This window comes from Rhinopithecus roxellana, chromosome 9 (genome assembly GCF_007565055.1).
Source record: "Rhinopithecus roxellana isolate Shanxi Qingling chromosome 9, ASM756505v1, whole genome shotgun sequence".
NCBI lineage: Eukaryota > Metazoa > Chordata > Mammalia > Primates > Cercopithecidae > Rhinopithecus > Rhinopithecus roxellana.
Window position 1 is genome coordinate 71264282 of NC_044557.1, and position 16573 is coordinate 71280854.

Below are 16573 nucleotides of genomic sequence, written 5' to 3' on the forward strand. Positions count from 1 at the left end.
GAAGCAGCTGGGACACAGGGCATCATGTCCCAAGGCCTTATAGAGCAAGGGGGGCCTGGGCCTGGCCTACAAAATCATTTTTCCCTCCTAGGTCTCTGGCCGTGTGAGGGGAAGGGCTGCTGTGAAGGTCTCTGACATGCGCTGGAGACATTTTCCCCATTGTCTTGGAGATTAACATTCAGTTCCTCATCACTTATTTAAATTTCTGCAGCTGGCTTCAATTTTTCCCCAGAAAATGAGTTTTTCTTTTCTATCACGTCATCAGTCGGCAAATTTTCCAAATTTATGTTCTCTGCTTCTTCTTGAACATTTTGCTGCTTAGAAATTTCTTCTTCCAGACACCCCAAATCATCTGTGTCAAGTTCAAAGTTCCATAGATCTCTGGGGCGGGGGCAAAATGCCACTAGTCTCTTTGCATAGCAAGAGTGGCCTTTAGTCCAGTTCCCAAGAAGTTCCCCATCTTCATCTGAGACCACCTCAACATGGACTTCATTGTCCATATTACCATCAGCATTTTGGTTAAGGCCATTCAACAACTCTCTAGGATGTTCCAAACTTTCCCACATCTTCTTGTCTTTTGAGTCCTCCAAGTCTCTAGGAAGTTTCACACTTTCCCACATTTTCTTGTTTTCTCCTGAGTCCTCTAAAAAGTTCCAGCCTCTGCCTGTTAGCAAGTTTCAAAGTCACTTCCACATTTTCAGGTATCCTTATAGCAGCACCCCACTCTACTGGTACCAATTTACTGTATTAATTCATTCTTATACTGCTAATAAAGACACACCCAAGACTGGGTAACTTATAATGGAAAGAGGTTCAATTAGCTCATAGTTCAGCATTGCTCAGGAGGCCTCAGGAAACTTACAGTCATGATGGAAGGGGAAGCAAACACATCCTACTTCACATGGCAGCATAAAGGAGAAGAATGAGAGCCTGGTGAAGGATTCTCCTTATAAAACTATTAAGTATTGCATAAAACTATTGGATCTTGTGAGAACTAACTATCATGAGAACAGGATAGGGGAAACTGCCCCTATGATTCAATTATCTCTATCTGGGGGATATGGGGATTATGGGAAATGTAATTCAAGATGAGATTTGGGTAGGGACACAGCCAAACTTTATCATTTTCTACTTTCATTCATAAAGACGTGTTTTAGCCTAGTTAAATTGATTTGAAATTCATGGTCCAAAACCACAATTACATTTGCACTAACCCAATTTATAAAACTTTAGTTGAGAATGTGATTATGGCACATATACTTTTGATATGAGCTCATGCTCTGTGCTTAAAAGTCTACATAACAGATAGGTATACTGAAGTTTACAGCATTTAAACTACTAAGTATTGAAAGTGTGATGTGTACAGAGGCAGACTAATACTGGAGCAGTGGCCGTTAATCATTACCCATCGTAATTTCTGTTCCAGAGGGCTAAACCATTCATTAGTCACTAACTTTGGGAGGATTTCTCAAATATAGGTGAGTGAGAAAAATCTGTGATAATTGAGTTTCAAACCCAAAGGGACTAGGGTCATTTCCTACGGCATTGAAAAAATATTTCTTGAACCCAGGTCTTGATTGCAGATGGTAGACTTCATCCAGACTTTCAGTTCATCCAGAGTTTCAATTCAGTAGGAAGTATAGTCCTCAGTAAATACATTTGTTGTTAAACTATTACAAATCTCTGGGTAATCATGCATTCATGCAAGTGGTTTCATGCCTTTTATAATTTTGAATTACAGGGTCCATTTTACAGACCATTGTTATCTTAAACCAAGGCAGGACAACAAGCTGATGATAAACTATTTTTTGGCTCTAGTTTCTACCAAAAATTTTATAGCTATCCATCTTCTCTTTCAGAGTCTCTCTACTATTCCTTGGGAGGCCTCTGGGGATATCTCACATGTGCTCACAAACAGGTCACTTCTGCTATCATGTGCAAGTGCCATTTTCTTTCCAAGATATTTGCCTTCTCTGGGCCTCACATGTCTGTAAACCCTCATGAGAGCAACTCCCTTTACCACTGCTGGCTGTGTGCACTGCACAGGGAGCTGATATTCATGCCTCAATCAGGTTTTCCTGTTTTCCAGGCCCCTGAGGTACTTTTCTTGTATCAATGGCAGGTTTTGTTCTACAGATAACCAGGATGTGTTATCTACTAAGGAAGGAACATCTTTTTTCTTACTTTTTTGTGTTACACTGGTAGCAAAGCAAAAAGGTTTCACAAGGGTTTGGGGATGAAAGATCGTTTGATTCTTGTTTTATTAATTATTTTTAATATGATCATACTTTTTTCCTTAGACCTGAGACACATGCGTGGAGAGGATAGGAAGGGGAAAAGAGGAAGGAGGTGAATAGTGGATGAGCTGCAGGTGCAGATAGTATTTCCAGGGTCCTGGGAGTGTTCAATATATGGCAGATGTTAAATAAGAACCATGCTGTTTTCCAATAGGCCTATCAGATGACTGACGTGTTCATACTGGCCAATCTCAAGTGCCTGTCCTTTTCTTCTTCTTTTCCAGGTAGCTGTTTCTATTAGATGGCTCCTGGTGGAGCCATCCTACAAATGCTCCCTTCATATCCAAGCATGCTGAAATCTCAGGCTGGAGATCTGGGCATAAATATAACTTGGGTCCTCCTAAACAGCATTGCTTAGCTGTTTTATACCTACACTCTTATTTTAATATAACACTGTATTTCTTTGCTGCATTTTTTCTTTTAATTCACTTTACACTTAAATACAAGGGTTTACATTATTATCCTGAAATCTCTAACATCTGCCATCTATTTAGCTGCTTAAATCTCCACCCCTGTAATTTAAATATAATTCGGTTTTCTGTTTCTTCCATTTCTTGTTGGTTTCTTCTCATATTTAAAAAAAATTTCTCTTGTTATCTTAATTTCCTGTTTTCTATTTATGTATTTTCTAGCTGATTGTGGTTTCAGGTTTTAAAAGCTGAGTTGATGTCTGTTTCTTCTTTTTGTTTCCTTCATTTGAGGAATTTTTGTGCTTTCTGGCTTTTATCCCTTTTTCAATGTTGTTAAGACTTTCTTTGGCAATTTGGCTCCCTAACCCTATTCATATACTTAAAAATTAATTGACTAAAGATTTTGCTGACAAAATTCAGTCTGTCTTGCATGGAGCACATTTTAATTTCAACTTTTATTTAAACTTATATAATGCTTTATAAGTATTAATTACTCTACTCCCCTTCCTCAAATGAAAGTAAGGGCCCATGGTGATTGAATTGCAGCTAAAGTCTGGTAAAATGATACTCAACTCATGAGAAATGTTGGCCACCACTGGTGAGACTGTTATTGACCCCAGAAAAAAGAAAGAAGTGATGCCCTTGATACATAAGATTACTTGGCTTGAATTTGCAGAAATACAAATGTTTTGTTCTTTGGTCTCACTTCAATATCAAAGTTCTACAGTAAATCTTCCAGTTTTAAATTATCACTTTCATTTTAAGAACTTGAAGCAGCATCAGAATAAATATGAGGTATTAGTAAGCTTTAAAGTAGAATCAGGATTCTTAAGGCAATGATGGTAGTGTGTGTATGTGTGTGTGCATTTGTATGGAGAATCTCAGCTACATAAAAGAATTTATGTAATTTATGCATTGAGCTTCTTATATATGCCTGGAATTGTATATATACCTTGGTATCTGTATATTTGATATTGTATAAAGTGATTTAGAATTTTTCCTAAAATGGGCATTTATTCCACCAACAACAGTTGAATATATTTATTCCTGAATGTGCTTCTGATATGAGGTATTTTTTTAAACTGCATTAAAAATGTCTTTAACCCACACTATAAATTACTAGAGGGGGAAGGAAAGAAGGGGATTAAGGGCTGAAAAACTACGTATTGGGTACTATGCTCACTACCTGTGTGATGGGATTATTCATACCCCATACTTCAACATCATGCAATGTACTCATGTAACAAACCTCTACATGCATCCCCTAAATCTAAAATAAAACTTGAAATTATAAAAAATAATTTTTCTTAACCCAACCTTAACTTTGGACAAATGAGACAGTATAATTTGTCACTGACAGAACTCAGTGCTGGCTGATCAATCACACACAAGCCATCCGTAACAATGTGCAGGACAATCCTTTCTGCAGGACTGGCCATCACAGAAGACCATTTCCACCCATTATACTTTCCTGGGCACAGTCTATACTTCTGCTCCCCAAGGATCCTGTTTCTTTTGAGAGCTCCTCTCCACCCCTTTCCTATTGGCATTCTAGGTCCACTTTCACACACCACTCCCTTCCTTCTTGCGTAGTCCTACGCTTTCTCTTTCTCCTTTGGCTGGGGATATCTGCCATGCGGTTTCAATCGTTCTTCCTTTTCTCTATGTGAAACTGGAGAGTGTTCAAATCCAAGGAGGGTTGAGGACATTTGCAGGGAGACAATTAAAACAATTCTGATTGATCTCAGTGCCAATTCTCTAGAGGCAAAACAGATTTTGGTATAGCTAGGATGGCTTGTCTCTTGCAGGACATCTGAGTATTATTTCACTGGAAAGACCTTCTATCTCTCTTTTTTTTTTTTTTTTTTTTTTGAGACGGAGTCTCGCTCTGTCGCCCGGGCTGGAGTGCAGTGGCCGGATCTCAGCTCACTGCAAGCTCCGCCTCCTGGGTTTACGCCATTCTCCTGCCTCAGCCTCCCGAGTAGCTGGGACTACAGGCGCCCGCCACCTCGCCCAGCTAGTTTTTTGTATTTTTTAGTAGAGACGGGGTTTCACCGTGTTAGCCAGGATGGTCTCGATCTCCTGACCTCGTGATCCGCCCGTCTTGGCCTCCCAAAGTGCTGGGATTACAGGCTTGAGCCACCGTGCCCGGCCTTCTATCTCTTATCTTGCTCTCGGGTACAGTGAAAAGGGCCTCTTCTTCATTGTCCAGGCTTTCTACGTGCAAGTTCCAGAATGTGATGGTTGTGTTTTATGTTCCAATGTGAGGATAAAGAGAGAAAAACTTCTTACCTTCTGAAATGGTTGAAAATGAATTTGAACACATCAAAGAACCATTACAGATGGTGTTGGGCAAATCATAAGTAGAAAATCATAACATTCCTTGGTAAGTCCTGGTTTGAAATCCATTGGTTTAAAATGAAATTGAGAAAGTAGATCTAGTTAGGTAGAAGCAAAGATGACTATCAGCTTTAGCTGATGATATTTTCCCAAACCTTCCTTGAGCAAGTCATTCCTGCATATGGTTAGTGGGGAGCCTGTGGCTTTTGAAAGAATTCTGCCTGTGGGCAGACTTCCATCAAATTGAGCAAATAATAGTTCACTCTCCACCTGCTCAGCATAATGGACATTTTCAATGTTTTCTGCACTCTATTGTGCTCTGGAGTTAGGAACCTGGGCTTGAAGATTTGATTATTGATGTGTGTGGTCATTTGAAATATTCTTGGACTCATCTCATCTGCTTTTGGCAGAACTCAAAGTTAAGTTCAAAATACTGAAGGCAAAGCAAAGCAAGTGACAGCTTGAAGTGTTCTTCCGAGATTTTTTTAAAGGACACTTATATGAAATTCTGTGTATTAGGAAAATGTACATTTCAAATATAAATGAGAACATGAATAAATAAAATAATCACCATAGTATTTAATCCCCATAACAATGATTTGATTGTCTTTATTTAAAAGATGCCTAAAAATAAAAGCCAAATCATATTCTCAATGAACATTGATTTAGTAATTTTTAAAATTCTAATGGAGTATGCACTAGTTCTTTAAAGCCTAATATGATAAAAATCTCCATGCTGATGAACTTAAAGATGCATGTTTTACATCCTGTCCCTGAAAAGCAGCACAAGAAAAATAACATATGCATGCTATACAATGCCCCCTAAAGTGATTGGGGTTAATGTCCTAAAATATTATTGTTGCTTTATCTTATTTAAACCTCTGAGGTTTAGATTCATCCAATTATCATAAGAATATAAGCTTAGGCTTTTAGACTTGAGTCTTTAAATTAGAAATGACTTAAACAGTATAGAACAGTGTTTTATGAAATGTGAGCTATAGGACAATAATGTCTAGAAGTATTAGTATATTTTAAACACAGAAAGTTTAGTTTTTATAAATAATTGGGAAATTCTTGGTTAAACAAATTTAAATAGGATTCTTTATTAAAACACTATAATATGCTAAGATACTTCACAGCTCTAGATAGCATTTAAGCAATAAATATTTATCTAGTTCCTACTGTGTGCCAGGAATGGTACCATGCTTTGCTCAAAGAAACATCAACAAATCAGACATGGTTTCTGTCTTCACAAGGTTTCCAAAGTAGTGGGAAGATAGATATTAAACAAATGAAAATGTAAATATTTAGATAGCAGTGAATCATAATGTACTATAGAGGGAAAGAATAAGATGCCATGAGAATGAAGAAGAGGTATCAATTTAATTGGAGGATGGATTTAGGAAAGTCCTCCCACAAAAAGGGTGATCTAAACTGAAGCAAGAAGTGGGAATTAGCCACATAAAGAGGGGTATTTACATGGAGTAAAAAAGCAAATTTAAAGCTTCAAGGCAAGAGAGAGTTTGCTATATAGGAGAGAAAAGGCCAATGTGGTTAGATCTAGCAAACAAGAGACTTGAGATGAAGTAGGAGAAATAATTAAGGATAAGCCCATGCAGTATCTTACAGATCATATGAATGATGATTTTTATTCTAAGTGCAAAAAGTTTTAAGGAGGGAACTGGTGTTTAAAATATCATTTTCCTGAAAAAGATATTTAGAATTCTTCAAATGTATTGACCATGAAAATTTATTTTAATGATAAATTTCCTGAGGAAATTTTGGAAAATATTTTGGCTAATACTTTAAGAAATCCTACTCTAACCAAGGACTGTGTATCAGTTAACAACTCCAATTGTATGGGACCAAAAACAGTAAAAGAGACTTCAATCAGTTCAAATACAATTATCAGCATCAGACATATTCAGAAGGAGGGCTGTCAACGTAGATTTGCGGCTCAAAGGTTATCAGTTTCCCTTGCTCTCTCGCGCTCTCTCTCTCTTTTATTTTTTATTTTATTTATTTATTTTTATTTGTTTTTGAGATGGCGTCTCACTTTGTCACCCAGGCTGGAGTACAGTGGCGCGATCTCGGTTCACCGCAAGCTCCGTCTCCCGGGTTCTGGCCATTCTCAGGCCTCAGTCTCCCGAGTATCTGGGACTACAGGCACCCACTACCATGCCTGGCTAATTTTTTGTTTGTTTGTTTGTTTTTGTTTTGTATTTTTAGTAGAGACGGGGTTTCACCGTGTTAGCCAGGATGGTCTGGATCTCCTGACCTCGTGATCCGTCCACCTCGGCCTCTCAAAGTGCTGAGATTACAGGCGTGAGCCACCGTGCCTGACCCAGTTTCTCTTTATTAGTCCTTACTATTCCTATTTTGGTTTTATTCTGAGGCTCAATAATACAACCCCAGAATGCCAGGATTTTTCACTGTGGTTTACAAGGTAACTGAATCATCTCCTCATATGCTCCCAGACAGAATGCCAGTGAAAAAGAGAAACTTCTCCTGTAACATTTCAGAAAAATTCCATTGCATTTTGCTACCTATCATAGAAGTACTTGATTTGGATTTGTGTTCCCACCCAAATCTCATATTAAATTGTAATCCTCAATGTTAGAGGAGGGGTCTGGTAGGAGGTGATTGGATCACGGGGGTGCTTTTCCCTTTGCTGTTCTCATGGTAGTGAGTGAGTTCTCACAAGATCTGGTTGTTTAAAAATAAGTAACACCTCCCCCTTCACTCTCTTCCTCCTGCTCCTGCCATATGAGAGGTGCCTGCTTTCCCTTCACCTTCCGCCATGACTGTAAGTTTCCTGAGGCCTCATCAGCCATGCTTCCTGTATAGCCTGCAGAACCCTAAGCCTATTAAACCCCCTTTTCTTATAGGATTACCCAATTTCAGGTATTTTTTATAGAAGTACAAGAACAGACTAATACAGTGCTCATCTGGGACCCAATCATTCATATCAAGGTATGGTACATGTTGATCAGTTTAGGCTTAAGTAACCTGTAGCCCTGCCTATTTGGATTCCCACATATAAACCTGGGATGAATACTACAAGAAGAAACAATGCTGGAGAAGAAGAGTGCAAAACTCCATTACAGATTTTTTTTAATTTTAGCGTTTAAAATTACATGAATATATTTTGAGTAATCATGTATTTCCTTTTGAAATATGGAAAGGAAATGCAATAAAGCTTCTAAAATAGTACTATCTAAAGGACTAAGTAGGGCACAAAACCAAAGTGCTTTTTGTTGCTTCTGGGTGGTTACAGAAAGTAGAAAAATTATGTAACAATGAAACAGGAAACTTCTGTTATTACTACTACTTAATCCTTCACCCCATCTGTAACTACTACAGGGAAGTTATTCTATCTACACTAGTGAATTACTAAATAAATGAAGTTATGTAATTCATTAAAATTATTGCCTGCATCCCTACCATTTTGTGTTTCCAAATACATATACCTTTCACTGCATCAGACATATGGCTAAATTTGCTTAGACTTCTGCTCAGACATTTCTAAGGAACCTAGAAAGGCATATGCCTTTATAAAAATACAAGTCTTAAGGATTATAAAAGACGATTTCATGGTTAGATTCTTTGGCCAAAATGTTCTCCAGTCCATTTGGGATAGTAATAAATATTGGAATTTATAAGAGGCAGTGTGTCAGACTCCTAACCATATAAAATAAATTTTAAAAGTATAAAAGGAAAAAATGCTCTTCCATGAGATAAAAATATGGCCTAAGTGTATCAAAGTAGACTTAGTTAAATTGTGGAGCCTGAATAAAAACCACAGGTCAAGGAAAAGCTATGACCCTTACAGCATCAACTAGTAACATATTTTTAGTCCTACAGATGGTGGTTAACACTTTTGGTCATTTAAACTTTGTTCTTCATTTTATGACCGTTGTACGAAAATAGCTGGGGCCATAGCAGGGAAGGAAATTATCAGGGAGGATTTTGTGGATGAAATGAGAATTCGGGGAATTTTTTAAAAAGGGGTATGAAAACATGTGGCAGATAATCCTAACAGGGAGTCAAATACAGGGGCAAAACAGCTTGACAGAATCGTATTGTCGTCACCTCAAAAACAGTCTCTATTTCCCTCTAATACCAAGAAGTGTCCTGTAGCAAATTTCTTAAGGATTTCTAGACTGGTAGACAACAAAAGCCAGATGGTGTTTTCTGATTTCATTCTAGGTATCTGTGTCCTTCCAAACATCCCTCTCATCTTACAGAAAGAAAACTAGATTTGCCTTTAGACATGAAGAGAAAGGAAAGTATGCTGATATTCTTTCTCTTCCTCTTCCTCTTTTTCTTCTTTCTATCCTTCTCCTACTACTTCTTCCTCTTTTTCTTCTTTTTGGTCCTTTTAAACTAGGAACTTAGGTATGGAAGTTTGGATGCAGGTGGGTTTAAGCATAAATATTGTATGAAGGTACTTTAAAAAAGCAATCATGGAGTATTAAAAAACTTAGCATATAATTTATATCTATTAGTTGTCCAGTGACATTTTTGGAGAGTTAATGCATAGGCATACCTCAGAGATATGACTGGTTCAGATCCATACCACTACAATAAAGCAAATATCACAAAACATGTCACATGAATTTTTTGTTTTCCAAGTACCTATAAAAGTTATGTTTATACTCTACTGTCATCTATTAAGTGTACAGTAGCATTATGTCTAAAAACACAATGTATATATCTTAACTAAACAAATATTTTATTGCTAAAACTGCAAGTTCTGATGTTTTTGTTGGCGGAGGGTCTTGCCTGGATGTTGATGGCTGCTGACTAATCAGGGTGGTAGTTGCTGAAGGTGGGGATGGCTGTGGAGATTTCATAAAATAAGACAACAGTGAAGTTTTCTGCATTGATTGACTCTTCCTTTCATGAAAGATCTCTCTATAGAATGAAATGCTGTTTCACAACATTTTACCCGCAGTAGAAAATTTTCAAAATTACAGTCAATCCTCTCAAACTCTGCCCCTGCTTTAACAATGATGTTTATGTAATATTCTAAATCCTTTGTTGCCATTTCAACAATGCCATTTCAACAATGCACAGCATCTTAACCGGGAGTAGATTTTATCTCAATAAACCACTTTATTTGGTCATCCATTGAACCAGCTCCTCATCCGTTCAAGTTTTATCATTAGATTGCAGCAATGCAGTCACATCTTCAGCTCCACTTCTCACTCTAGTTCTCTTGCTATTTCTACCACACCTGCAGTTGCTTCTTTCACCGAAGTCTTGAACTTCTCAAAATCATCCATGAGGGTTGGAATGCGTTAAAGTTGGTATTTCCAAACTTGTGTTAATGTTGATATTTTCACCTCCTCCCATGAATCATGAATGTTCTTAGTGGCATCTAGAATGATAAATCCTTTCCAGAAGGCCTTCAGTTTACTTTTCCCAGGTATAACCTTACAAAAGGCTGTAAGTATATGCTGAAAAATTTATTTACAGTAAAAATTTACTATGTACTATATATTTTATAGTGTATACTAAAATTTTTATTATATTTTATAGAAGTAACCACAGTAACATAGTAATTTTATGGTATCTAAAATTTACTATTTACCATATATTTACTATTTACTTACACTAAAAATTTATTATAAGTAAATTTACTATACCTCTGGCAGTTATAGCCTTACAAAATTTATTTCTTAAATAGTAAGACTTGAAAGTCAAAATTATTTCTTAATCTATGGGTTACGGAATGGATGTTGTGTCACCAGACATGAAAATAGCATTAATCTCCTTGTATATCTCCATCAGAGTTCTTGAGTGAACACGTGGATTGTCAATGAGCAATAATACATTGAAGTAAATATTTTTTTCTGAGCAGTAGGTTTCAAAAGTGGGATTGAAATATTCAGCAAGCCATGATGTTAACAGATGTGCTATTATTAAGGCTTTCTTGGTGCCACTTGACCATTTATGGAGTACAGGTAGAGTAGATTTAGCATAATTCTTAAAGGTTGTAGAATTTTTGAAATGGTAAGTGAACATTGTCTTTAACTTGAAGTTACCAGCTACATTAGCCTCTGACAAGCTAGTAAGCCTGTTCTTTGAAGCTTTGAAGCCAGGCATTGACTTTTCTTCCCTAGCTATGAAAGTCCTAGAGGGCATCATCTTCTAATATAAGGCTATTTCATCTACATTAAAATTCTATTGTTTGGTATGGCCATTTTACTTAAATCTGGATAACTTGCTGGAGCTTCTACATCAACACTTGCTGCTTCACCTTGCATTTTTATGTTACGGTCATGGCTTCTTGATTTAAACCTCATGAACCAACCTCTGCTAGCTTCAAGCTTTTCTTCTGTAACTTCCTCACTTCCCCAAGCCTTCACAGAATTGGAGAGAGTTAGGGACTTGCTCTAGATTAGGTTTTGGTTTAAGGGAATGTTGTGGCTGGTTTGATAATATATCCAGGCCACCACAACTTTCTCCATATCAGCAATAAGGTTGTTTCACTTTCTTATCATTTTTGTGTTCACTGGAGAAGCACTTTTAATTTCCTTCAAGAACATTTCCTGTGCATTAGAAACTTGGATAACTGTTTAGCAAGAGGCTTAGTTTTTGACCTGTTTCAGCTTTCAACATGTCTTCTTCACTAAGCCTAATCATTTCTAGCTTTTAAAAAATAGTACACATGATCATTTAATACACTCATATAATTTATATGCATCAAATAATTGTACTTTGAATATCTGTTACCTAAATATTTACCTTTTATTTATAGTAGAAACATTTAAATTTTTCTCTTCTAGCTACTTTGAAATGTATAAAAGTTTATTGTAAAGTATAGTCATGCTACTAATCTATCCAATAATACTATGGCTTATTTCTTCTATCAAACTGTGTATTTTTAACCTGTTAATCAGCTTTAATTTAAAGGGAGAGACCTGTGTCTCTTCTTTTCACTTGAACACTTAAAAGTCTTTGTAGGATTATTAATTTGCCTAATTTCAATGTCATTGTGTCTCAGGGAAAAGTGAAGAGGGGACATGGGGAATAGCTAATTGGTGGAGCAGTCAGATCACACACATTTAGCAATTAAATGTGGCATCTTTTATGGGCACGGTTCATGGTGACCTCCCCCAAGTTCAATAGTAGCATTGAAGATCACTGATCACAGATCACCATAACAGACACAATGATGAAAACGTTTGAAGTATTGTGAGAATCACCAAAATGTGACACAGAAACACAAAATGAGCATATGCTTTTGGAAAAATGGCACCACTACATATGCTTGATATGGGGTTGCCACAAATCTTCAATTTATAGAAAATGAGATATTTGTGAAGCACAATAAAGCAAAGTTCAACAAAATGAGAAATGCTTGTATTCTTATAAAAGTCCAAATGTGTTTATCCCTAAATAACCATCTCTTAGTTTTTGTAAGAAAAGGGATGAGTAAATAGCTAATAATCACATGACCCTGTAAAGTAAAGGAAGCATGTTTGGAAATCCTATTAGAATTATGTATTAATATAACTTTCACAATTATTTCCTGAATCGTACAAAATCCCATGCATAATGTTCTGTTGATGATATAAATGCTTTTAAAAATTTATCAAGATATATTAACTCAAGCAAGCCATACACATAAATGAACAGTGGTCTATTTCTGAATAATTTCTTGAAAATAAAGTAGTATGATATGTTTATTCTTTGTTCCAAATGATAGATACACTTTCTCTATAGAAAGTGAGATTATTAACATTTATATATAAATGATGCTAAGGTGATGCTTAAGTATAAAGATATTTTTAACAGAACAAGCATGATTTAAGCTTTCCCAATGCCATATACTGTAAATCATCAGATATTAGTAAACTAACATTTATACTAAAATTTTGGAAGGATATTTTCCCACTAGGTAAATTACCATAAATGTAGCAGTTTGGAAACATGGTGTCTTATAAAAAGAGAGCAACCACGATGTTTTGTTTGGTGTCACATTTTACATTGAACACATTATCTGAGTGTTTTAATCTGCCACGTTATTTTTAAAAACAGACAAACTAGGAGGGGATAATGAAAAATGTCTATTGGTATCTGGCTAAATTCACATTAAAGTAGAACTCAAGAATTCCAATTTTCTTTCCCTTAATTTGTGTTAAAATGTGGGTTTTCTCTTAAATATACAGGTCATGGGATACAACATTGCTTTTAGCTAATCTTCCTTGGCCCCATCAAATGGTCAAATAGAAAATTTGCATATTTACCAATTTACCTCCCCTACCTTTGGGATTCCCCATGGCAGATTCTACACAGTTTTTTTCACAACAACTGTGAACTTCTGGCATACCAGCCTAGACCTTTTGCTTGAATCTCTGCAGGACAACATGTAACTAATTCCTCCTACTCTCATTAAACCAGCTTCTCTACACACAAGACAAGCAAATGGATTTATCTATCTATGATCCAAGCCTCAGAGCTTTCAAACAAGCTGTTTTGGTGCCAAATCAAAGAAAAGTCAGCAGAGATAAAATAGCAAACTTCCCTTGCATAATTTCTGCCCCCCTCCCAGTTGCCAAATGCACCGAATCATGCTATAATTATCCAAAGCACAAAGCCTGAGGGTAAATATTAACAAGTGCTGATTTTTTTTCTATTCAACATTTCCATTGTGCATTTCTTCCTCTCCACCTTCTTCATTTAAAGTGTGATTATCTCCCATCCTGATTATTATATTTTACTTTCCAAAAAATCAAATTCCAGCATCAACCCATTATTACTAATTATTGGTCTTTTGCCTTCCTTTCAGAAAACATGGCATCCTTTACTTAAGGATCTTGCAATGTTTGCAATTACACTTTTAAATGAGCTTCACCTTTCTAAAAGTAGGCAATATATAGCCAAGAGTGATTATACGAAAGATAGATTTGTGAAAGAAGTTATTAAATCAAATTGGTCAGGATTCTTCCACCTGCAAGTGAAAGATAAAAATAATTAAAACTTTCCTAAATTAAAAAAAAAAATCATTCATGGCTAGATCTAGATCTAGGGGCTCAAATAAAATCAGCTGAACTTCTATCTATCTTTCAGTTTGGCTTCTGCGTTGGCTAGGTCACAGAAAGCCTTTTTTGTTCTTCTGGTGGTTGCCAAGAGTTTTAACTTACAATCTATCTTTTTATCATTCTACCCAATGATTTATACAAATGTCATAAAACTGTGTCTCATTGTCTTTTACTGGGACACATGCTTATTCCTGAGCAGGGACAGGAGACCTGGGGGCTCTAGTTGGCTGGCTGTATCTTGGTGACATTCCATCCCTTGGATCTAAGGGTAGAGCCAACTCCCTAAAACCACATGGACAAGAGTAGAAAGGGGGACTTGAAAAAATTAGGGGACATTTTGAGAATCCCAAACCAACCAATGTGAAGTAAATATGACATGAGGAAAAATATGTAGATATGTCAGTAAGGAGTATATGTATAATATAAACAAATAATCATGAAGCTCAGTACATCATGATATAATATTGGAAATATTTTACATTAGGCAGTAATAATTTATTATTCTTTATTTTTTTCAAATACATAATATCTAGGGTTATCTAGAGAACTAACAAAGAGTAGATGAAATAATTTTGCATCAGGATCTCATAAGTGTTTGATTTTCTTTTTCCCCAGGAACCAGTGACTTTATTTTCTTTAGAAATGTATACAAAAAATTCCATGTTTCCTCAAGGCCCAAGCCCATTCACAGTAAGTCTCACAATGTCCAAACTCTTCACTATTATACATTTTCTGCTGTCCACTTATAAATATTTTTCAAAATAGTCACAAATGGTATACTCAGGTGCTTAAAGATGTACTAATAACCAGGAACATAATGAAACATGGGTAACAAAGATAATGATTACAGTCTATAATTTATACCCCTTTCAGTTGTATTTTGTTGCCTCTAAACTAACAGCAAGTAAAGTTCACAATTTCATGCAGCAGCCACTTTTGCTGAAGTGGAGTGTAATCAGCATAGTTATCATTAGGGTACACTGAAAGACGCAGCTACTCTTGTTGAAGAGTAGTGCTCTAGACACAGAAACAATCTGCATTTTGTGAACAAAGAAATAGATTATGAGTGGTGATTGGTGACCAAGAAGTATACAGATTAATATAGGAAGAAGAAGACTAATTTGTAAGTCCAGAGACTTGACTTCTGGTTATAATTTATTAACTTGCTGTGTGACATTAGGTAAGCATTTCACCTATCTGGGCTTCAGTTTTCTCATTTTCAAAGTGGGTATATACATGTGTGTGTGCCTTCCATTTTCTAAATTCACTTTGATGTGCTGAGATTCTATAATCCACCTGGAGGAGAGGAAAAAGGCACATAGATTAAGTAAGCACTTTTGAGAACCTGGACCATTTGCATCAAGGCTAGTAACTGTGCTCATAATAGAAGTATTATAGAAAGATACCATGCTTGGGAGAAAAATGGCATTGGCAACAACAGAATCCAAAATCTCCAAGATAACACATGCCCCAACATAAGGCAAGAGCTGAACAGAGTTGGAGAAGGCTGGCAATTTTATGGTTACCCAAGAAATCAATTACAAGAAACTAAATAGTTCCTTACTACTATTCACCCTTCCTATTATGATGATCGTAGCCAAGGGGCTCTCTGATTTCAGTTATTGGACCAGCAGTAGGCTCTTGAGGCAGAGTGGACTAGTGAAGTTTTGATCAGGGATTTGGATTTGGCAGGCAAATAACAAGTAATTTTCCTTCTTAAATGGATGAACTTATAACCTTTGGGAGTTGTTAATGGTCATGACCTCTACCATGTGGTCAAGAGAAGGGAGAGAAAACAGAGTAGAGAGAAGGACAAAGTGGTTATTCAGAAATGTGAATAGGTGAGAGACAGATAATTCTGTTGGCTTTGAAGTTTCTCTTCCAGTTCTTCCTGAGACCAGCAGCATTCCTGTCCTTGAGTTATATAAGACACCCTAGTATTATTCTGAATTATTATTAAGGAAGTTTTTTCTTAAGTTAATTTGAATTAGTTTTAATTAATACAAGCTGGTGGGAAATGGAAGCTTTATTTTCTGGTGGTAACTTAAGCTTTTTAATATTTCCTTTAACTCTTGGCGTTTCTGTTGATGAACCATTGAGTAGATACTAGGTACTACACATAGACTATTTTCTTTAATGCCCTCCAAAATTCTATGATGTGGACAATATTATCTCTTTTATGCAGAAGATTAAAGTGAGGTTTAGAAAAGTTACCAAATTCACCCTGAGTTAGATGGCTATTAAGTGGTGAGGCTACTTTCTAATGGGCTTACATTAATTGGATTCTAACTCTGATCAGTTATCTCAGGTCCATGCTTTTAACCACTATTTCATAAGACTAAATAAGGTGTGAATTGCTAGTTGGAAATTCAGGTTGAAGAGAATGTATCAAATGCTGATTTTCCTAATACTTTGCAAGTTTTCAAAAAAGGAAATCAATATTGTTTTGAGTCAAGAATGGAGATATAAGGAG